The sequence below is a fragment of the Mastomys coucha genome, unplaced genomic scaffold (genome assembly GCF_008632895.1).
Source record: "Mastomys coucha isolate ucsf_1 unplaced genomic scaffold, UCSF_Mcou_1 pScaffold13, whole genome shotgun sequence".
Classification (NCBI taxonomy): Eukaryota; Metazoa; Chordata; class Mammalia; order Rodentia; family Muridae; genus Mastomys; species Mastomys coucha.
Window position 1 is genome coordinate 49,652,371 of NW_022196895.1, and position 23,639 is coordinate 49,676,009.

Consider the following 23,639-nt stretch of genomic DNA (forward strand, 5'->3'; position numbering starts at 1 on the left):
TTTGCCTTTTTTTAAAAAATGTCATCTCTGCCACAAGGTACACAACCTTAAGGATACCACTGAAAAAGAAACAGTCGAGTTTAGTTTGGCAATACCTCAGGCTTTGCCCTAGGTCGACCAGCAAATCACCATAGCAGGCTAACAATTACAGGCTAACAATTACAGGCTAACAATTACAGGTAAAAATACATAAACGAAGAAAATGAATGCCCTATTTGGATTTGCTTTGAAAGGTTTTAAGGAGCCTCTTAATCTCATCATTTCCTGCTTATAACTAACCAAGTTCCTTCTTTCTCTTGCTTGGAACTTCATTTCTTCGAGAGGAGGGAAAATGGTCAGCTTTACTCTTCAGTGTGTACCATTCTCTTTCCCACCAATCAAAGAATTGGAAGGAAATGGGAGTTTTTCACAAAGGAGGACTTTGACAAATGCAAGTTTTCCATGTGTTACAGAAATACTGTGACTACTTGAGCACAGAAATGGAAGTGCAGGAGTAACAACAGACATGAGTGGAGAACTCGTACCCAAAGAATGGCAAGGTCAGCGCGAGTAACAAAAGCAAACTGCATTTGTTGGCAATATAGCAGCAGACTGGAAAGCACACGGACTGTCAGCCGCGAGGACACATATACTCTGAAGAGCTTTGCCATGATGTCTTTGTTTTGGCTTTTCCTCAGTTGATATGAACTATTCTCATATTGATTTTAATTTTTTTCTTTCAACTTATTAGAAAAGGCTGATAAATTGATTTCTTTTTGTTTGTTTGTTTGTTTGTTTTTCGAGACAGGGTTTCTCTGTGTAGCCCTGGCTGTCCTGGAACTCACTCTGTAGACCAGGCTGGCTTCGAACTCAGAAATCAGCCTGTCTCTGCCTCCCAAATGCTGGGATTAAAGGCGTGGGCCACCACTCCCCGACCCTAATTTGGTTTCTTGCTAGTTTCAATTCACGAGTTACCAGTCAAATATCAATGAAGAGTTTTTACTCAAGTGCTAGAAATATCAACATTCTTACCCACTTTTAATTAAAATATATTTAATCCAGATTTTTATATTTGTGATTTAAAAGAGTTGGCATGGCATTAGTTATCCAAAGTTGGGTCTGGCCTCGTGGTGCATGTCTGTAATTCTAACCATGTAGGATCAACATCCTACATGGTTGGCAGGAGGATTACAAATTCAAGGTCTGTCTTGGCTACAGAGTGAGTTCAGTGCTAGCCGGGGCAATTTAGTGAGACTGTCTCAAAAAGAGAGAGAGAGAGAGAGAGAGAGAGAGAGAGAGAGAGAGAGAGAGAGAGAGAGAGAGAGAGAGAGACACAGAGAGAGAGAGAGAGAGAGAGAGAGCACACTGTTCAGGAAAGTGTGTTTTGTAGCATTTCTCTTCCTTTTATTAAGTTTAACTTATTTCTTTTCTTGTGCTGGGTTCTTGGAAGATGAGCTTTTTAGACCAGAGACTAGAGACTTTGGGATATGTTGTTTGAGGAGGTATGTTATTAGCTAAGACTGAGCATGGATAAATCCTACCTGTCCCACGACACAACGCCCCCTGAACTGTGGATGGAATTTAAGAATCTTGAATGCTAGGATAGTATTCTATTATTAAGTTTCAAACCAGCCCTTGCTCCCTCAGTTTCAACCTGCCATCTACCTGTCTCAGCCTCCCCTATAGATCTAGCTGGCTTTACAGGCCTGTACTGTAGTGCCTGGCTTGACCCTGGCTTACACAGCGATGATACTTCTCATAAAGCCGTGCTTATGAGGACTACAGTCTTCTACTCGTTCCAAGAGGCCTGGGAAGTGGATTCCAAAACCGTGGGCTCCAGTTTGAGCTTCCCAGCTTAATGACTCGAGTCATGTTTAAGTGGCCGAACTCTCAGAACTTCACTTGAAAAATTGCAATAGTATCTACATGACACTGTATGAGCTCAGCTGATGAGGACCGGAGCTTACACATTGTGGACCACAAGCCATTTTTTTTTTTCTAAGCATCCTGGATCCGTGGTATAGCACACGGGGAGGTGTGTGTGTGTGTGTGTGTGTGTGTGTGTGTGGTGGGGGATGTCAGAATGAGGCGGAGAACACGTCAATCAGGTCCTGATTTGCCGATCAGACGATGAGGAAGAATGCCCTGGCACCCTGGCTGATCGACGGTGGCCCGACCGCTCCGTCCTCTGGATGGATTCTTGGCAGCCTTTCTAAAGCTCTCTCGCTCCTCTTTCTGCAGTCCTCGCTCAGCCTGCCTCCCACGGCCTCAGCCAGAAGCCACCAGGGACCTACAACCGCTCCCCTCTCGCGGGCTGCTCGTGCGAAGGCGGGACGGGGCGAGACTTCAGACTTTCTGGCTCCCTCCAGCCAATGAGCGCGTGGCCTCCTTTCCGGCTGGCGAGCCGACCAATCCGAATCGGCCGGTGTCATCTTCGGCTCCGCTCGGCTCTTTTCGCCGATGCGGGCTGCTTGGGGGGCCTTCCGCCGCCGGAGAGACTAGACGCTTTCCTTTCTTTCTTTCTTTTTTTTTTCCCACCCTCCCTTCTCTTTTCTTTCTTTCTTTTCTTTCTTTTTTTTTCCGTCCTCCTCTCATGTGTTCACTTCCGGGTCCCGGGCCGCTCCGGATGCTCGAGGCCGAAGGATGTTCGGCCTCCGGATAAGCGAGGCGCTAGCGTGCATTCATTCCCGGTTGCATCCGCGGCCCCAGCCGCGGCCCGGCCCGCGACTCGGCGCTCAGCGGCGGCCGTAGGAGTCGCCGGCGGCGGCGCGCCGAGCCAGTCGACGCGGGCCCGGACCTTCCCTCGCTCGCGCCTTCCTTCCCGGGTCTCGAGTGCATCTCCTGCGGCCGCCGGCAGCGGGGATGTGCCGGCGCTGACGGGCGGACGCGCGCGCCGGGCCGAGCCCGCTGCCCGCGGCAGCGCCTCTGAGGTAAATTCCGGGCGGCGGAGGCCCGCGGGGCGGGCAGGCGAGGCCAGCGGGGCGAGCGGCGCGGGGGCTGTGGCCCGAGCCGGGGAGGGGCCCGGCGGCCGCGCGGCTGCCTGAGCTCCCTCCGGGGCATCGGGGAGCAACTTCCCCGAGCCGGGCCGGCGGCGGCGGCGGCGAGGTGAGGGTGTGCCGAGCCTTCCGCCGCCTCTGAACTTGGCCGAGCCGTGCGGGGAAGGCAGCGGCGTGCCTGCCGTGGGGCTCTGGGGTCGGGCTGGTGTGTTTGCCGGCTCGCGGGGGAGGTGGCACCGCGTTTGTTGGCTGCAGGGTTGGTGATGGAGATCTTGTGTGCTGCTTTCTGGGGTCGGGGGAGTTAGGCCTGTGGCGGTTCACGATCGCTCCTGCTCGCCCACCTCTTGTTTTCAGGACGGAAAGTTAAAGGGGGTGAGGGAGAAGTCTGAGTGGCAGCAGGCTACTGTTGCTCCAGGCTGGGGATGAGTTTTAACTCTGTTGTGATGATGAGTCCCCAGGCTGAAGTCAGTGCCCCCTTTGAGCATTATGTTCAGCATGCACATAATACTAGAAGACGAAATGCCCTAAAAAAAAAAAAAAAAAAAAAAAACCTCAGGAAAAGAAACTATTTTTTTTTGTTCTTGCAATTACTTCTTGTGATTATACTTGACATTTGGTCACAGGTAGAGATACCGGACTATAAAAGTGGAATAAAATTAAGGAAAAATGAAAAGCACGTTTCTTTGAAGAATATTGGCTTTCTCTGTAAACACGATGTGGAAGAAAAATACAAAGCTGTATAAGGATAATTAAAATTAGACGTGAGACTGGTTTTAGAAAATATATCCTATGGCAAAAAATCAAATGTTTACTTATTTTCGAGATGTGATTACAGTGTTTTATAATGGTTACTTAACTTGGCTTCCACTGGGATTCTGATTTAACATAAACTTAATATTTTGTATTTTAGCCTTTTTAACTGCACAAAGATTATTATATTTATAGGCCCTGGAAGAAAGGTGTTATCAAGTATATTGGGTGCTTTTCACATACATTCTTAATAGAATTTGTAGTAGATAGCTTTACTTTAAGTGAGCTTGAGTTTCTGGTTATGTATGCATCAGGTAGAAGAAATTCATTTAGAGCTTGGGGACAGAAAGTTGCTTTTTCTATTACTTGTTTGTTAACTTACTCATTTTGGAATTTTGAGACAAGGTCTGACTACATAGCCTGGGTTGGACTTGAGTCCTGTATCCTCCCTCTCTGGTCACTTGAGTGTCAGGATAGCTGACTAGTGCTCCACCTTGCTTTCAATGTTGATATAGATGAGACTTTTTGAGGTCGTGGAGGATCTTGAGAAATGATTATTGATAATTTATTGTACTCTACGACTGCCCCTCTCTATTTGCCATCTTAAAAAATAATGAATTATATAATTATTGACATTTTCATCATTTGAGTTGCATACGTTAATAATGTACAACATAAATCGTCTGAACTAGAGAGTCATTTGTTAACTGGTTTCAAATTATAAAGGACTGACCCTAGAATCAAGGGATAGTTTAATGAACTCATCCCTCTACCTGTTGATGTTACAAGAAAAACAGGGAGAATTATGGGGATGAATGAGACTATGTAGCTACCTTCAAGGGAGAAGCAGGCATGCACACAAGTAATTGCAACACAAGCTTCCTGCAGGTTTTATTAGAGGTGGATGGAAGTATGGGGTATATGAGGAAGATACTAATTTGGAGGGAGTTATGAATGAGCCTGGAGCTGGGACACTGTGTCATAGGCACAGGGTGCTGGGGACAGTACTTTTCTAAGTGAAGGGAGTGGGCTGAGCCCTATCACCTGGCTGGGCGTTAGAGCACCTGTTGAGTTGGATGCTAAGCTGTTATGGAAGAGGGAGCTGTGAAAGTAGGCGGAGAGTGGTCCCTGAAGGTTCTGAATGCCTTGTATTTAATGAGTCAGTTTGAGGTGTGAGAGGGCTCCGACTTATCTCTTCTGTGGTGACAAGAGGTGGGCAAATCAAAATGGCGCGTTAAAGGAAACGGATTGTAACCCAGTAAGTTAGCTGGCTAACTTTATTACTACTGGGGGGAGAAACATGTATACAATGGAAAACAGTTTGTATTTGGCTATATATGGGTGTGCCTGGCAATCTGGTAATTGGTTTTACATGAAATAAATCAGGATTGTAAAAATGACTCAGGGAGAAATGGGAAGCTCTCCAATTATTTCTCTGTTCCCTCTGATGCTTCCTATAACACCCCCCCCCCTTTATTTCTGCTGGGAGCAGAACAGATCTTTACTATGGTATAGTTTTTGGTGTAGTTTTCCCCCCTCCAATAGAACATTTATTGGTTTAATTACAAAGGGGATCCTAAGCCAGTATGTACAGATAAATAAAGGGAGTGCTGAAATATTAAACAACACATCAAAATGCAGGCTATTGCATAATCTGTTACTGTGAATACATTTGAAGGTGAGATTTGCTATGGGTAAAGTATAATGTGAAAAAAATCTACACAGGAAGAAAATTAACTGTAATAGGAAGATGGTAAAATAAGAGTAGCTAGTTATAGGTAAGCATATATGGGCTTTTTAGTCATTTTAAGTATCACTCGACCGTAAAATAATTTAACCCTCAATAAATCACTATCAAAGTTGTGGTTTGAAAAATAGCACCCTCATACCATTGAGTTACTGAGTGCTTGTGAAATCGTGAATCATGTTACAGGGAAGGTTTTCTTCTCTCCTTGGAATTTCCCTCTTAATATTAAAAATCGGCCTAGATTGTAACCAAATTTGTATTATCTTGAAACCTCCCCCTAAAAAACAAAGCTAGCTACAATTTACTTTTAAGTATAGTTTGTGTAAAACCACTTTGAACTCTTCTGGGGGTTTCAGTTAAATGACAGGACTTCCATTTTTTGAGAGCCAAGTAGTCTTAAGTGATTTTAAGCAAGCTGTTGAAATATATCTTGGGAAGAACAATGTATATTTGAGCTTTCTTTTTCCTCACTGTGAAGTCACCAGTATTGTTTTTTTTCTTCAGCTTTCATATTCTTTTTGTCTTTATTCAAGCACTTGGCACTTAGCGGTATTATTTGATACTGTTAGTATGTTCCAGTGTTGGCTCTTTAAGAAGAAAGTTGGCACATTCTTTGGACATGGCAGTTTCGGGATATGTGTCTTTTTCCAGTTGTAAGGAATCTGTAGGCTCAGAAAACAGAGTTCCAGTGACAAGCATTCCCTTTGTGTTGAACCACAGACAAAATCATCCTTGGGATCTTATTTTTGGAATTAACTGTGCACTGTTTGTTAATGTGATGTCACTTTCAATGGCATGGGGATTTCTTGGAAAACATGTAATAAGGCCCAGGGTTGTAGCTCAGTGGTAGAGCTCTTGCCTGGAAAATAGTGAAGGAGAGAGGTGTATGTGGAGATTATATTTTTAGATACTCACTGTTTTCCTACGCCCTTCTCAAAGTTGAAATTTAGAAACTGTATGTTTGAAGTTCCTTTATATTATGGGGTCTGGGGTTAGCATGCACTGATTATGTTCTTAGACTGTAAGTTATTATATTTTCTCCATCCATTTCCTGTTTATCACCTTAGCATTCTTAATGAAATATTAATGTATTTTTAGTAGAAATATTTTTGGCTATTTTCTTTACTAATATATAATCTAATTATAATTAAGTTTAAAGTCTTGTCTCCTTTTATTTTTATAACTGTCTGTGGTTTAAGGCAAAAATACACATGAGTTATGTCAATTATTTTCTTTCCTCTAGTAGAGTAAAGTCAGGCTTGAAGTATTTTAGATGCATTTAGCCAATTCTGAATTGCCTAGAAGTATTTCTTTAGCTTATAGCTGCATTTGGTATTCATGTATATGCGTGTGTGTGTGTGTGTGTGTGTGTGTGTGTGTGTGTGTGTGTGTGTGTGCTGGTGTGTGTAGTGGGGGAAGAGGAGAGAAGATTGAGAGTTGAGGTTCATCTGCCATTATGCTTCTCAGGATTCAGCAAATGAATGTAAAAAGTGAGGAGGTTTGAGGCCATAGACAGCCTCATTCCACAAAGTGCTGATCCGTATCAGCTGTTAGAGCTGATTGGTGTGTAGAATACCCAGAGACTCTTGGGAAGACTCATTATAGCAGAATGCCTCTTAAGTGACCTCTGCTTTAAACCCATTCGTGAGTTGAGATGCTGCTCTTTCTTTTTCCTGTAGAATTTACAGAGCCCGTGCTGCTACTCTCTACTTTCCTCTTCCAGTTGTCCCTACCAAGAGTCATTTGTGTTTATGCTCCACAAACCTTCAGTGACAGTTATACTTGATTTTGTAATCACATATTGCAGTAGAACCTTGTTTGACAAATTCTGAGGTCAGAAACATGTTTGTATGAGAGCCATTTTGTGAGGTCAGAAACATTTTTGTATGAGAGCCATTTTGCTGCTTTGGAAGGCAGGGTGTAGCAAAACCAATTACAGTTGAAATATGGGGGAAATGAAATCCGGACAATACTATAAAGACCACAGAGTAAGGCTGCTTAAGTGTTGTGGGGTGCCTTTTCACATGGAAGAAACAGAAGCTGGCAATGACAGGTGATGTACCATGGGTGTGGCTTTTACAAGAAAAATAATGTGGAACTCTCTTGCCAGTGAGCTACTGTATGAAGAAAGAGCTTAGCTCTGCAGTGCAAGATTGCCCTGTAAATGGACCTTGTATTTTAGCTGCACTAAATTATTTAGGGTCTGTGGCGTCTTGTTGTTGTTGTTCTGTAGATTAAGGGTAAAAAATTCTCTTTAAAGCTAACTTACAACTGTTGATAAGTAAACTAAGAGGGATCTATTAAATCTAATTTCCTAGTTGTGTCCCCTTTGAGACTTAGTAGTATCTCTTAATGACTGACTGGTTTGGTGTTTTGAGTTGATTTCACTCTGTAGTGAAGGTTAGCCTGGAATTTACCATGTAGCTCAGGTTGATCTTGAACATTAAGTCTTCCTGTCATCTTTCCAAGTGCTAGGATGGATTATAGACTCGAGCTCCTTTGCCAGGCTGCATCTTCTTTTAAAACAATAAGGAAATTCTGGTATCCCTGACCCTACCAGAAGGGCATTTCTCAGAGTAAGTTGTTTAAATGTCTAGTCAAGTGATTGGTAGTCTCATAGTTTGCACTAAACCCTTGACCAGACTTTCTGTGCTGTTTCTCAGCTTTTATTCAGCAATAGCATTAGAGTAGAGCCTTATTGTTTGAGTAGCTCCTCAGGTTAAGTAGGGACTGTGGGGGTGAATTGGTAGGTGAGGCTGTTCTTAGAAAGTAAAAATACCACTCCCTTGATGTGTATCAGGAACACTTGAACATGGTGCAAAGTATGCTGGTCTGATAGCTTAAGATTGCTGTGCTGACCCACCTAACCTAGCTCAAGCTGGAAAGGAGAACCTGCAGTTGAAAACATAACAAGGTCCAGGTCGGTAAAGATGCAGGGGTGTGCTACTTCTATGGGATCCACACTTGAGAAGGCTGAAGTGCAGGGTACTCAAGTGCAGCAGTTGAATGCAGGGAGGGAGCAAGACTGAGGCTGGAGCACTGTCGCTTTTCTGTCTTTGCTGGCTGTGTTGTCTGCACTCTCAGTGCATCCTTAGGCTGCTATCCGATCACATTGTAGACATGTGTTGGTGAGGAAGGAGTGCTGCTTGCTTGTCTGCCTTCCCTCCCAAACCAAATCTTAGCGTTGGCCTAACAGCTTATATCTTTCCTTCATATTTTCTTAATCAGAGTTAGGTGGTATACCTTGTTTTGTCCAGAAGGGAACTAGAGTTGGATTTGGTGTCTAGTCAGAATGTATCCATTGTCCTGAGGATACATAGTGGAGAGAGGATAGTTTGAAAATGATAGGAGGTGGCGGAAGAAGAGGAGGAGGAAGAGAGATGTAATCAGTAGTGACCATTTGTCTGCTTGTTTGAGAATGAAATAAAAAGTGCATGTGCAAATGCATTTTGAAGCCCACAGTGCTGTAGAGATACACTGGATGAAAGGTTAGAAAGCTTCCTTCCATGGAGCTGGCTTAAATATGCTCATGTCTGAAGATTTTTCAACACTGAAAATATTGCTAGTTTTTAAATTGACTAACTTTGAGTCACAAAATAGGTTATCTAAGTAGTAAGATTATGTTTTTACATGACACTCTTGAAGCTATTCTTATTTTAAAGAAAAATGGATAAATAACTCGTTTAATTATTTACCAAATTGTTGCCCTCTGGTTCTTGTTCAGGATACCGCCTACACCTTTGATCTCAGTAGACTACTTTGTTCCTCACACCAACCAGGAGAGTAAGTGAGCCGAGGAAATGAAACACTGTCAGACAGACTTGGAATTGTGGAGTCTCAGTAACAGGTGGGAAGGGTGATTTCTTACCTGAGAACAGGAGAAACAGTGATGCTGCAGTGGGAGGGAGGCGTGGGAAGGCTGAGTAAATACTGACGTCATGTACTTGATTAGTAGAACTCTCATATCCAAATTACTAGTATCATACGCCTCTGACCAACAGGTGGAGGCCATAAAAGCAGTCTCGTCTGCATTGCTGATTTGGGCTGTGACTGGACTGTAGGGCAGCTTTCTAGGACGGGTACTGGGTTCTAAGTTTTTGGAGGCATTCTCCACCCCGTAACATATTTTTCATTTTCCTTTAAATAGCAGCAGTAACAAAACACTGAGGTGCACACCTGTGTGTCATACACTCACTGAATAATCTCAGGCTTGACCTGCTTCAGTGAAAATGCAAAGCAGAACAAGTAAATCGCCACTCACAGATTTTCATTTTGAAGAAAGTTACAGTAGACATTTCCTACCTTCATTATATGTAAAGGAAAGACATAGAAATGTGCACTGTACATAAATATATTTGTGTTATTTATCTTCCAAGAGAATATGTTAATGAAAGTCATTTGTAAGTGACATTATTTAGAATTATTTTTACTTTTCTACTTTTAGTATTTTTCTGTATTTGAATTTTCTTTTTTTTTGTTTGTTTTTTGTTTTTTTGAGACAGGGTTTCTCTGTATAGCCCTGGCTGTCCTGGAACTCACTCTGTAGATCAGGCTGGCCTTGAACTCATAAATCCGCCTGCCTCTGCCTCCCAAGTACTGGGATTAAGGGCGTGCATCACCATTGCCTGGCAAAGGTTTATTTATTATTTTACATAAGTACACTGTAGCCGTCTTCTGACACACCAGAAGAGGGCATCAGATCTCATTATGGGTGGTTGTGAACCACCATGTGGTTGCTGGGATTTGAACTCAGGACCTTCAGAAGAGCAGTCAGTGTGCTCTTACCTGCTGAGCCATCTTGCCAGCCCCTGTATTTGAATTTTCAATTATATCTCTGTATTACCTCATCAGAAAAAAATTTGTTTTTTTAATTTTATTTTATCTATCTATCTATCTTTTATTTATTTTTGAGTAAAAAGGATAGATTTCTAGTGAGGGATGTTTTCTGCCAGCTTAGGTTTTCTTACACTCAATTTGCTTTTATGGTGTAATACCTTGAAATAAATGTTAAATGTATTGTTTTATATATATGTATATATATATATATATTTAAATTGAACACATTGAGATTACATTAAAGCTTTGAGTTGATTTTGTATGTGTGCGTGTGTGCATGTGCGTGTGTGCGTGTGCGTGTGTGTGTGTGTGTGTGTGTGTGTGTGTGTGTGTGTGTGTGTGAGAGAGAGAGAGTATTTGTATGTATGTTTTCAGTTGTGTATCTGTGTGTGAGTGCATTTGCCTGAGTGTGCTTACTTGTAGAAGCCAGAGTTCAACCTCAGGTGTGTTCCTCTCTCTTCACTATATTTTTTGAGGTAACCTCACTCAGTGGGCCTGGAGCTTGCAATTTTTGCTAGCCTGGCTGGTGAGGAGCCCCTGGGATCTGCCTATCTATGTCATGTTTCCTGCACTTCCACCTTGTGCTGGGATTACAAGCATGTGCTGCTGCCCTGCCCAGCAGTTTTAGGAGTGCTGAGTATCTGAGCTCAGGTCCACATGCTTACACAAGGACTTTATTCAGTCAGCCATCTCAAACCGCTGAAGTTTTAAGTTAATTTGCCATGTGATACCTTTTGGTACAAATGTACTGTATAGAAGTAATAGGTTTCTCAATATTTTGAAATGATTGTGTTGTATTTTTTTTTTAGCTTTGTTTTTACAAGAGTACTAGACAGTGTATTAGAATGTGATATATTTAGAGTTAAAATTTTGTTCAGAATTTCCTTTGTGAAAAGGGAAGTGAAATGCTTTTTTCCTGTACACCCAGTCTGTGTCATGTTTATTTTTTATTTCTGTGAAATCCTTATTCTAGCAATGAATACTGTACTTTCATATGGCAGGCAAATATGTTTGGTAATCTAATGTAGAAGAGAGAGCATTTACCCTGTCCCACTAGTCACACGTATGTCTCATGCCTTGCAAACATGATTGTGAGTCCTTATAAGGAAATTGTAATCAGGGGTCACTTAGCACTTATTTTCAGGTGTAACTGCTGGGAGTTAGTTGTTGGAAAAGTGGCACTTGTTGGTGCAAAGTTTTATAAAGCATTATTTTAGATTGATTTTTGGGATCTGAAAGCAATATTCCTGGAATACATAAAGATTTATAGACATGGAATCTTGTGCTACTAATTTTCATCCAAACAAATTGTAGATTTTTTTCTGTTTTCTTTTCTAACATGTGAATGTCTAGGTATATTGTGCCTAAAATATCTTTATATAGGGTGGTGGCGCACGCCTTTAATCCCAGCACTTGGGAGGCAGAGGCAGGTGGATTTCTGAGTTTGAGGCCAGCCCGGTCTACAGAGTGAGTTCCAGGACAGCCAAGGCTAAACAGAGAAAGCCTGTCTCAAAAAAAAAAAAAAAAAGAAAAGAAAAAAAAAAGTGACTTCTCGTAGTTTTGGACGTGGCTTCTTTGGTGAGGCCATTTTCATTTCACATTCTTAATTTTTGGTAAGCATAGCATCAAAGCTGGAGCATTTAAGAGATCTTGTAAAGCTTTAAAGGGAAGTTTTATCAAGAAGAAATTACAGTTCAACTAGGAAATAACAAAAACAAATACATCTCTAAAATTACCTTTAAAGAAGGCTTGCTAATTAAAAGTTCCCCATTCTATGTTATATTGATCATATTTACAAAATCATCATTGAGTTTTTTTTCTTTTGGTTTTTGAGATAGGGTATTGGTGTATAAACAGACTGACCTCAAAACTTTAAATTTTCTCTCTTAGCTGCAAAGTGCAGAAATGACAGGAGTGCCCCCTGGGACAGCAGAGGAGACTTTAGCTGTCATGCAGTAGACTGCACTTCCGCCTTCTCTTTCGTGTTATGACAAGTACCTCTGCTCTTTTTCTCAGTAGAAATAGTTTCATCTCAGTAATGGTATATTCATAGTATATTGTCTATATAGAGTATAGTTAGGAAACATATACACATTAATACACTATGATAATAATAGGTGTGAATAGGATTTTTTTTTTTTCTTTTGTAATTGATGACTAGTTGAGGTCCTTTTTTGTGTCTCATTTGCTAATTTTTGGCTCAGGGGTAGCCTCACTGCCTACAGCACTTTTGGTCTGACAGAATGGGAACAAGCCATTTTATAATGAACTCAATTCAGTTCCAACACACACAGTGCATGGTGGTAAGTTTGGATTTTGGCATTATTCTGTAGATTGTAAGGTTTGGATTTCAAAAAACTGCCCTGATATTTGAGAATTTGTGGTAGAGAGTTTTAACATTGCATACATAGGATTTGGAGAACATGTTATTTGTGAATGTTACGAATGACTTTCAGGGATTATTTTTAGTTCAGCAAAATGCCACAGTACCATAGTAAAATCAGCACCCAATAAAGAGTAATGAGCACTGTCTCCCAGCACTGTACTTGTTACTAATACTCTCACCATATAAAATATTCTAAAAGACCAATTGTTTTGATTTTTGGCATGGATTGACTTTTTTTTGTTTTTTGTTTTTTTCGAGACAGGGTTTCTCTGTGTAGCCCTGGCTGTCCTGGAACTCACTCTGTAGACCAGGCTGGCCTCTAACTCAGAAATCCACCTGCCTCTGCCTCCCAAGTGCTGGGATTAAAAGCGTGTGCCACCACTGCCCGGCCATAAAGATTTTATTTATTTTATGCATATGAGTACACTGTAGCTGTCTTCAGACACATGAGAAGAGAGCATCAGATTTCATTACAGATGGTTGTGAGCCACCATGTGGTTGCTGGGATTTGAACTCAGGACCTCTGGAAGAGCACTCAGTGCTCTTACTCGGTGAGCCATCTCTCCAGCCCTCTTTGGTTTTTTGTTTGTTTGTTTTTTCTCTGAGTAGCTAACCCTGATCTCAGGCCTGACTGAAGTCCAAGAGTGTAGTATAGTTAGGTGCTCAGTGTGGCTTAGCTGAGTATTCAGGTGCTCTTTTCCGAATGAAGGATTCTATCAAGGATATTTTACATGATAATTTGGTGTCAGAGCACCTACCCGCAGCCCTCTTTTTATACTTTTGACTCTGTCCCAGCCCCTCTTGATGACAGAGTCAAGGGTGTGGTTGTAATGTTGTTTTAGTTCCTTGAACTTCCTTATGTTTTTAATACTTGACTGTAAATACCTTTATATCTACTTTGGCTTCTTTCCCTCTTCCTAATCCTTATCCTCTCTGTTGGCTTGCCTTTTCTTTCTCTCCTTTTCTTTGTACTTTCCTTATTCCCCCCCATAAGATAAGGTTCCCCATGAAACTTAAAATTATGACATTCTGTGTCAGAATCTTTTTTTGGCCTTGTATAAATGTAGCAGAAACAAACCTACATTTAATAACCAAGTAGGGACTTGATGTAGTGGAATGACCTGGTCTAATTTGTGTTCTGTGTATATGTTCTTCTTGCTTTCTTTTCATCCCGAAGGGTATGGATCAGTGAACACTGCTGTCACATGCTTTCTTAGCTGTGCTTTTTTGAGTGTACCAAGATACCAGGCACTTGAAGGTACACATCCTAGATTAAGCCATGTTGAACCTTATAGATAAACAACTCCTTTACTTAAATGACCAGACCTAGAACTTACGATGCCGTTCTGTGCACTTGGCATGAGTCAGAAAGCACTGTACTTTGGTTGTAGTACATAGTATACTTTGTATTCCTACCTGGTTAAACATATCACATCAAAGACTGTTTTATTTTCCTATGAGCTTATTTAAACAATAAAAGCTTTTAAATGCTGCTTACTTTTAAATAATTCTAATAAAGCTTACTCTAGAAATAAAAGTGGTTCACTAAGAAAAACTAAGAAAAAGTGTTTGCTGCACAAGCATGAAGACCCTAGTTTGAGTCCTCAGCACCCACATAAAAAGCTGGTGTGACTTCATGTGCCTATCAGTGCTGTGGGAGGCACAGACAGGATAGTTCAGGTTCAGAGAAACCTTGCCTTAAGGGGATAATACAGAGAGTGATCGGACCTACTCACCCATGTTTGCGTAGGTGGGTGCCCGTGTGAGCGTAGCTGTGTGTGCATGTGTATGCACACACATAATTTAAAGAAATATGCAAATCTTTCCAATAAAAAGATGAAACAACCCTTTCATCCAACAGATGCACAGCCACATGTAAGCAAGTGCTCTACCACTGAGCCTTATTCCTTGCCCTCTTTTTGCTTGTATTTTGAGGCACTCTAACGCTCACTAAGCTAAACAGGTATTCTTGAACTGGTAACTTTCCTGTTCATCCTCTCACATTGCAGGGATATATAGGCCCAGACTTTTTTTTTCCTTCTTTTTCCTTTTGGATTGTAGTGTTTTGGAGAGTCAAAACTATGGTATAAATGACCTTTGGTCCATGAGATACTATTTCCCTTGTGTGTCTTGGAACTATAAATGTCCTTACAGCTTTAAGATCAGCATACTATCCCTTTATTCAGAAAGAAACTGCCATATAAATTAATATTTCTAATAACATTTTCATTGATCTTTTAAATAGTTTTTAATGTGTTATTGGGAAGAAATGTTGGGTAGCAAGACTTGTGCCTTTGAGGACATCAGATTAACAAATTGTAGTATCTCAATACTAAATGAAAGCATAAAGCATTGTTCTCTATGCTTCCTTAACATTGACAATGAAATGCAGAGGTTCAGTTGGATTCAGTTTCAGATGTTTTGTTTCCATTGGAAAGATTTGAACATTCTTAGGATATTAACAATCATTCCTCATACTTGTTTTGTTTCATTATAATCACCAGGAGTTACATATTGCTGATATTTAATTCTCATTCTTTATTCATTTATAGATGAAAGAATGAGTGTGTGAGTGTGTGTGTGTGTGTGTGAGAGAGAGAGGGGGGGGTGTTTGCACACCAGAGATTGGCGTCTTTGTTAATTGCTCTCAATTTTTGTTTTTTGGTTTTTGGGACAGAACCTTTCATTGAACCTGGGGCTCAGGATTTGGCTAGACTGGATGACTAGCAAGCCCTGGGGGATGTTCCTGTCTCTACCTCCCTAGTGCTGGGATTACAGGTGCATGGCATAATTCCTGGTTAAAGTTCAAAGAGAGTAATGGGCTTAAATTTAGCATAGCAAGCACTTTACCCTCCTAAGCTCTCTCTCCAGCCTTGGAATTCATTTTCTTCTTGGTTTAAAGGGAACATTTCTCTCACTGTGTTGCCCAGGCTGGTCTCTAATTTAAAATTCTTCTGCATTAGCTTGGGGTTACAGATGCTTGCTGCAGTGTTTAGCTTTTTATTTGCTTGCTGGAGATAGGAACTCAACCCTTCCTGCTTGTGTGACTGAACCATCTCCCCAGCATAAGGTGCAATACTTTCAATGAGAAAATTTTCATCAATTAGAGGAGATTTTTACTATTTGTGGATTAAATATTTGCAAAATTTCCTGCTTGCTAACATTTATTTATAACCTCAAAATTATTACTCCTGTTGCTGTTCCAGAGAGCCACAAACAGGAGCATATAAAAAATAGAAAAAAGTTAGTTTTAGTCAAGTGTGTGTTCCCAGTTGAGGTTAAATAAGGTGACTCAATCTCCTGGCTTTGCTCTTCATAGCGAGTCCTTTCCTTTTTCCTTTCATGATTTTGTTTAAAATGACCCCAGACCTACTGCTAATGATGTTCCTAAGGATAAGAAAACTGGTGTGTTGTGGAGAAAGTACATTTAAGTAAATTTAATTGAGGTGCATGCATAGTGTTGTGAAGTATTTTAAAATAAGCCTGCATATTGATTGGTTGATTAAACTTTTGTGATGAAAGAAAAAGTCTGGACAGGACCTTAAGTGACTTTTTCCTTGGAAAGATAGTTTAGTGTATTATTCTGTATTTTTACTGACTTGATAAAATGTAACTATCACGAATCAGATGTTTTTGACGTTTTTCTTACTGACTTGATAAAATGTAACTATCATGAATCAGATGTTTTTGGCATTCCTGATGAACCGAGGAAAATAGTTTTTAAAGACTAAACGGTGGGTCATGCAAGTAGAGAGTGTATTCACCCCCAACCCTTTTCATGTCCTCCCCCACCTCAAATTATTCACTAAGTCCAATTTGTGCTGTCCGTATATGTTTTCGTGGGTGTGGAGCCATCTGCTGGAGTGTGGTCCACCTACCAGCGGCCACACCCTTAAAGAAAATGGACTCTCCCTTCCGTAGCAGCCTTAGCAGCTCCTCAGTTAGAAGTGGAGGCTATGCTAGTATGCAGACTGCCTTGTCACTCAGCAGCTGTGAGTGCATAGTGTCCGTCAGTTCCAAAGACACTTTGACTCCACCCTCTCCAACCTCTGCTCCCCAGTCTTTCTTCCTTGATGGCACTGATGGCCTTTGGGACTTGAGTAGAAGTGTGAGACACATTTCCTATTTGTGGCTCAATACTCTACTGACAGTTATTCTCTATACTGCGATCAGTTGTGAGCTTTGTGTCGACTGCACAAAGAAACATCTCTGAGGTTTGAGAGCTGTACTCATACGGGCAGATAGATGAATTCAGGGGACAGTTTGAAACTGTGTTTAGCAGGATAATAGCAATGAATCACCACAGAAGCCTGTGAGCTCTGCAGATTTATGGTACTGGGCATGAGTTATCTCTTTTGGAGCAGGCCTTAAAACCAATTAGAAAGTGACTGGTTACCCTCACAACATTGCTGCTGCCGTTGCCCATCCCCTGGATGCATCTTGGCAGAGCAGTTGTAGTTCAGAAGGTTCTATGGTAGAAGGGGTGTTGGAGCATTTGTCAGTCAGTCCTAGAACTGGAGAGTTAGCTGGTGGAGTGACAGTATTCCCACTCCATTTCCACACTCTAACCAGCCATGATTCTGACAGCGTCCAACTCACTATCTGACCTAGAAAGGCCATTCTTAGCTATGAGTCTGCCCTGCAGTTCTCTGTATGTACATATAATAAATGATTAGGAGACTGGATATTTTACAGTTCTTTTAACTGTTCAGAAATGTGCACTTCAGTAAAGGTGTGTTAATAAGGGCTGTTCATGTTCACGTACTCATTTACAGAGAGATGGCTCAGTAATTAAGTTAAGAGCACTTGTTGCTTTTTTCAGAGCACCCACATTTGCTTCTCAGCACCCATGTTAGGCGGTTCACAAACTGCCTGTGACTCCAGTTCCAGGAAACCTAACACCCTCTTCAGGCTTCTGCAGACACCTGCACATCTGTGACATACACATGTAAACTACATGTGAATACATATAAAAAACAAATTTCCCCGTGCCATTGTGTGGACCTATACACATGCACATCCTAGTGTATTGTTCTGCTTCCTCTTAGTATTCTGAATACCTGAAGTTGGGGGCTTTTATAGAGAAAAGTTGATGCTGATGAGATGGCTCAGTTGGCAAAGTGCCTGCTGTGCATCCATAAGAAAATGAGTTCATAGTCCTCAAATCCTTGGAAAAGAGCTAGTTGTGGTTCTTGCATACATCCATGATAAGTGCTGGGAACAGCAGAGGCTGCTTCATTTCTGGAACTTGCTGGCCGGCTGGTCCAGTCAGTCAGTGAGCACTAGTTTCAAAGAGAGAACTTATCTCAAAAAGATAAGGTGAAAAGCAATTGAGGAAGACAGCCACAACCTCTGACTCCCACACACGTGCATATAACACATGCATAAATATGCTCATGCCAACACTTCATGAACACATTTGCACTTTACCCACCCCCACACCCAATAAAAGAAGTTGATTTAGGTTATAGTTCTAGAGATTCAAGGGCATGTTGGTGACATTGGCTTGGTTCTGGTGAGAAATTCATTTCAGGTGTCCTTATGGTTGTAGATGGAGAAGTGACGTGGTGAGACAGGAGACCAGAGGGCAGGGGAAACTCTTCTATAATTAATTCTTTTGAGAACTAAATCACTTCAAGGGTTCTTCCCAGTGACCTAATGATTTTCTTCTAGGACTTCTTAAAAAATCAGATTATTTTTTATTATTACACTGGGGACCCAACTTTCAACATGGGATCCTTTGGGGACGTGTTTGAACTGTATGCATCATGGCATCTATTTACTTGAGAATAGTCAGACCTGGTTGACTAGAAAATTCATTTAATTAGACTTAGAAAATTTCTTCTGCTCAGGAAGTTTAGAATTTAATAAAGTTTCTCATTTAAAAATTGCCTTAATTGTACCTGATTATAATATACTATGATCTGGTATTCCTGTTATTATGTAGTAGCTTTAACGCTAGAAATATTTTGACCATTACCTATAGAAATGTATTTTACTCTTAGGGTCAGTATTACACACACCCACACCCACCTACCCACCCACCATTCATTTATGGAACTGAAGGTCTCATTAAGCAGTTTTTTTTTTTTTTTGGCCCGGCATGGTGGCACATGCCTTTAACCCCAGATTTTGGGATGAAGAGACTAGTATGTGAGCTTGAAGTTAGCATGGTCTACACAGTGAGTTCCAGGATAGGCAGGCATATGTAGGCAAAACAACAAAGAGCAATATGATTTTCCTTATTTCATATGTGCACTCCATTTTCTGTGGACAGTGTTATCTTACATAGTTGCTGTTTAACAGGACCCATTAAATTAGTTTCATGAGGGACTAGTAGGGTCTGATTCAGTTTAGAGAATATAAAAATTAGTAATCTTTTCTTTTATATTTCTTCCTTCTCTCCTCCTCTTCTTCCTCTTCCTCCTGTTCTCCTCCTCCTCCCCTCTCCTCTCCTTCTCCTTTGTTTGTTTTGTTTGTTTTCCCTTTTAGGTGGTAAGTTTGGAAGGGTAGATAGTTCCTGAGTTTTCTTCATAGGAATGTACAGGGACATCATTGAAATCAAGTTTCAGACATACTAAGTAATTTTAGATGATGGGTTCTAAATCACTTGAGACAATTTTTTTTGTGGTATATAATTAAAGAAATTATCCATATTTTTGACATTATGGTTAATGATTTAGCTTTAAAAATAAGTGTTTATTCTTTAGACAACTGCTGTTGGAGTAATGCCAGCAACCAGTAACTGGGACACTTGGTGCTAAGAGAAGCATGTGATGTAGTGGCTAGCCATCACATCACAAATGTCTCCACTCATTTCAGTTTCAGAGAGGCTTGAAGACACATTCTAATACATTTTTTTATAGAGGTTGAATAAAATATTTAATATCCCAAATCAGCCTTTTTGTAGTAAATACATAGTTTGAATTTTCTATTTCTTGAGAATTTCATACATGAATCCTTTGTATCAGTTCCACCCTTCTTTTCCCCTCTAATTCTCCCATGTCCTCTTTACTCCTTTATTTTCAAATTCAAGGGCTCTTATTACTGTTATAGTCATACAACATACACACACCACACACACACACACACACACAAAACCTACTGTTGTAATAAAACAAATAGTAAATATGTTTTTATTTCATGTAACAAACTGTTAGGAAATACTACTGTCACAAATAGGATTCGAATATACAATTTGATATTAACTTTATATGTTATAATTTTGTACTTATAAAGAATTATAATATTTATAGAGATGTGTGAAATAATTCTTTTTATTTTGCTACAATAGTATTTTGAGAGTTAGTGTAATAATACATTTTTTTAAAATATAAATTCATTGGTGTTGATTTGGTTGGCATATGAAGCAGAACATAACTGCACAGACATGCTCTCAGACTGTCTCTCTTTTATCTAGTTGTGACCTTAAAGAGGTTAGTCCCCTGTTTAAGGTCTTAAGTAATTGAATCATACTGATTGTTTTGAAGATTTATCAATGATTGTCAAATTAGAGTCTACCAGTCCCTGAATGTCTAGTCAGACTATGCCAATCACTGTATCAAAATTGAAGATGTTTATGAAAATAAAGCAATTGATTATTCATATTTGCTTCTTCTTAGCGACAGTTTTAAAAAGCATCCTCTTGGCCTATTCCCTGTCTTTTAACATATATCTTTTAGCCTTTTATATATGTACAGATAACTATGTTTATTTCTACTTAGTAGAAGGATTAAAATTTTAGTTAAAGGGAAAGCATCTGTTACAAAAATTGCAACATCTTCAAGAATTATAAATACTTTTATGTTATGAAAAGTTGTGAGCAGGGTATTTTTCTGTGACACCCCTAGTAGTTACCATGCCTATTCTTTAAGATCTACTTATTGGTGACTTGACTGTTCCTCTGAACAGATGTATCACTCTTGATTGCATCTGCATGCACAGTGCTACAGTACTACAGTTCTTTTCTTAGCTGTTTTCTGTTTAAGCAACTGGAATGTAATTAGACACACTGAATCACATCTAGTCATATTTGTGCTTTTTGTTTGACTGCTAGAAAGTGTAGAAATAAATTCCTTTTGTGTGGGTACTGGACTGAATAGTATGGAACATTCTCATTTTCTTTTTTTGTTTTTAAAATTTTTAAAGATTAATTAATTAATTAATTAATTATATGTGAGTACACTGTAGCTGTCTTCAGACACACCAAAAGAGGGCATCAGATCTCATTACGGGTGGTTGTGAGCCACCATGTGGTTGCCAGGATTGGAACTCAGGATCTCCGGAAGAGCAGTCAGTGCTCTTAACCACTGAGCCATCTCTCCAGCCCCCCCTTTCTCATTTTCTTAACTTAAATATTTGTAGGCCGTTTATTGTGTGTCTATTGAGATGTTCTTGACCTTTTAAAAACATAGTTGGATTTTAAACCACAGATGTTACTTAGTTTTCAGAATAGATTGCTACTGAAGTTTATTTATTTTCAGATGCTAAGGCTGGGGCTCAGGGCCTTGGCTTGTGCTAGGCAAGGACCTTATGCAAGAGCTATACTCCCAACGAACGTATACCTTGTTAGTTGTTCTTAAAGATCATGTCACCATTTGAAAAGTGTAGATTCTTTTGTCAGAAAAATGCTGGAGGGAGGGATCATGCATTTCAGATTAAGAAGTCTTCAGCTCTTTCTACTGTCAGATTCTGTGCTGTCTTTGAATTGTCCACTAAGAGTATGAGGTTTCAGCAGTCACACTCTGGCTTCCTACTACTCTGTAGCCTTTACTTCATCCCCATCTATTTCTTCCCTCTGATATTTTAAAGAGTAACTTCATCTTTATTACTTCTCCTAGTAAAGTTTTACCCTTTCACTTAAGATTATGCAAGAAACAGAAATTCTTATCCCAGTGCTTCCTTTTATTTGTGTCTCATTAATAACCAAACTTTAGTAATTTTGCCATAACTTTAACACTGTTAGGATCCATACATTATTTTATTGTAAAATTAATTCTGAAGGTTGAAAATCAATGACCTTGGCTTGCACTCTTTAAGATTAACTTTGGACCTATGTAGTTTACTTAGGTTTACCTTCCCCCAGTAAGCTTTTCTTTGATGGTTCCCTCCCCTCCACTCCCGTGCCCTGCCCTGCCCTCCCCTCCCTTCCCCTCATTCCCCTCTCTGTCCTCTTTCCTTGTGGCTTTCTTCCTTCCTTCCCTCCCTCCCTCTTTTCTTTTCCTCCTCCTCTTCTTCCTTTCTTTCTCTCCCTCCCCCCTCTCCCTTTCTCTCTGTCCATCCTTCCCTCCCTCTTCTTTCTTTCTTTCTTTCTTTCTTTCTTTCTTTCTTTCTTTCCTTCTTTCTTTTTCTTCCCTCCCTCCCTTCCTCCCTTCCTTCCTCCCTCCCTCCCTCCCTCCCTCCCTCTGTCTCTCTCTCTTTCTTTCTTTCTTTCTTTCTTTCTTTCTTTCTTTCTTTCTTTCTTTCTTTCTTTCTTTCTTTCTTGAGACAAGTTGTAGTCTGTAATCCAGATTGCTTTGAATAGTGTTTCTCAACCTATGAGTCTTGACCTCTTTGGTAAACTATCCAAAAAGTATTTACACTAAAATCTATAACAGTAGCAAAATTACAGTTATGAAGTATCAGTGAAAACAATTTTATGTTTGGGGGGTCACCACAGCATAAGGAACTGTAGTAAAGGGTCACAGCATTAGGAAGGTTGAGAACAGGCTGGGTGTAAACTCATGATAATTCCTCTGTCTCAGTTTCCTGAGTACTGAGGTTAGAGTTGTGAGCCATCCCATCCAGTGTTTATTTCTTTTTCTTTGTTCTCTCTGCCTTTCCTATTAGTAGCCATTGTTAGCTACAGGGTGGAGACATTGGTCTTTTGTTGCTTTTGTATTTTGCTTTTTATTCTTTTGAAAAACTTTAGTTTTGCTTTATATATTAGGATTGTTCCCTCCTTTGTCTTTTAAAATCCTATGTATTCTAGTATCACTTTGATTCTCTATGTATTTCTGCATCTTCTGGAGGCTCCAAGGAGAGGAATTGCTTTTAATTTTGTTGATTTTAAAGTTCTCTTTTGTTGATTAAATAACTTACTAACCAGGAATTTGCCTGCCCCCTTTGTTAGTGAGAGCAATTTTCATATTAGATTTCCTTAGATACTAATGATCCTTGATTGTCAGTTTATATTTGTGAAAGAGGGGATTAGGTTATGTATTTAGCTTTTCCTTATAAAGCTCTTAGTGTTCTGTATACAAATAAAGCTTATCAACTAGAAGTATTATAAAAAAACTTCGTTTATCAATGTATAATATATATATATAGCTGGCCTATCTCCAACCATGAAGCTAAAAGTTCAGGGATCATAAAAAGTTATACATAAGAAACTGTATTACCAAATACTAACCCTGCTCCATGGGTGCTCTCATAGAGAAAGCTCTACCACTGTTTAGGTCTGGCCTAGAGCGTGGCAATCTCTCTTAATCTCCTAAGTGTTTAGGATTACATGCATGTGCCATCTCATGCAGATCTCCAGGGTTCTACTGGAGATTTTGTGTATGTATGTGTGTATGTGTATGATGTTTTCAGTGTGTGGCCATGGTGTCTGTCAGAGGTCCACCTTCCTGTGCCATTCCACTTTGTTCAAGACAGGGTCTCCTTACCTTGGTGTAAACGGGGCTAGTTGACCTTCTGGAGCGTTCTGGAACTTACTGTCTGTGCCTCCCTTTTGTCTGTAAGGGTCTGTGCTGGGATTACAGATAGTACAGGGACTACCTTTTACATAGGTTCTGCGGAATGCAAACCTCAGGATATAAAGCTTGTGGACAAGTGCTTTTCCTCACTGAGCTGTCCCTCCTGTTCCTATACCTGAGAATCTTAGTTTTAAACTATTTTAATTTCTAAAAAATAGTTTTAAAAGTAAGAATCCTATATTACAAGTTTTTGAATAGTTTCTTTTTTT

The 23,639-nt window shown here is 40.2% G+C and overlaps 1 protein-coding gene across 9 annotated transcripts in view; it reads left to right on the forward strand.

Annotated features, from left to right (window-relative positions):
• Positions 1-2,419: 2,419 nt before the first annotated feature.
• Csnk1g3 (casein kinase 1 gamma 3) overlaps positions 2,420-23,639 on the forward strand; it is a 90,349-nt gene continuing 69,129 nt past the window's right edge. For 2 of the 9 annotated variants that reach the window (XM_031365701.1, XM_031365702.1), the window contains exon 1: positions 2,420-2,909. The gene's annotated coding sequence lies outside the window, so the exon portion shown is untranslated. Of the gene's footprint in view, positions 2,910-9,196; positions 9,320-23,639 lie in introns of all 9 variants that reach the window. The other 7 variants (XM_031365698.1, XM_031365700.1, XM_031365705.1 and 4 more) reach the window with 5 other exon arrangements.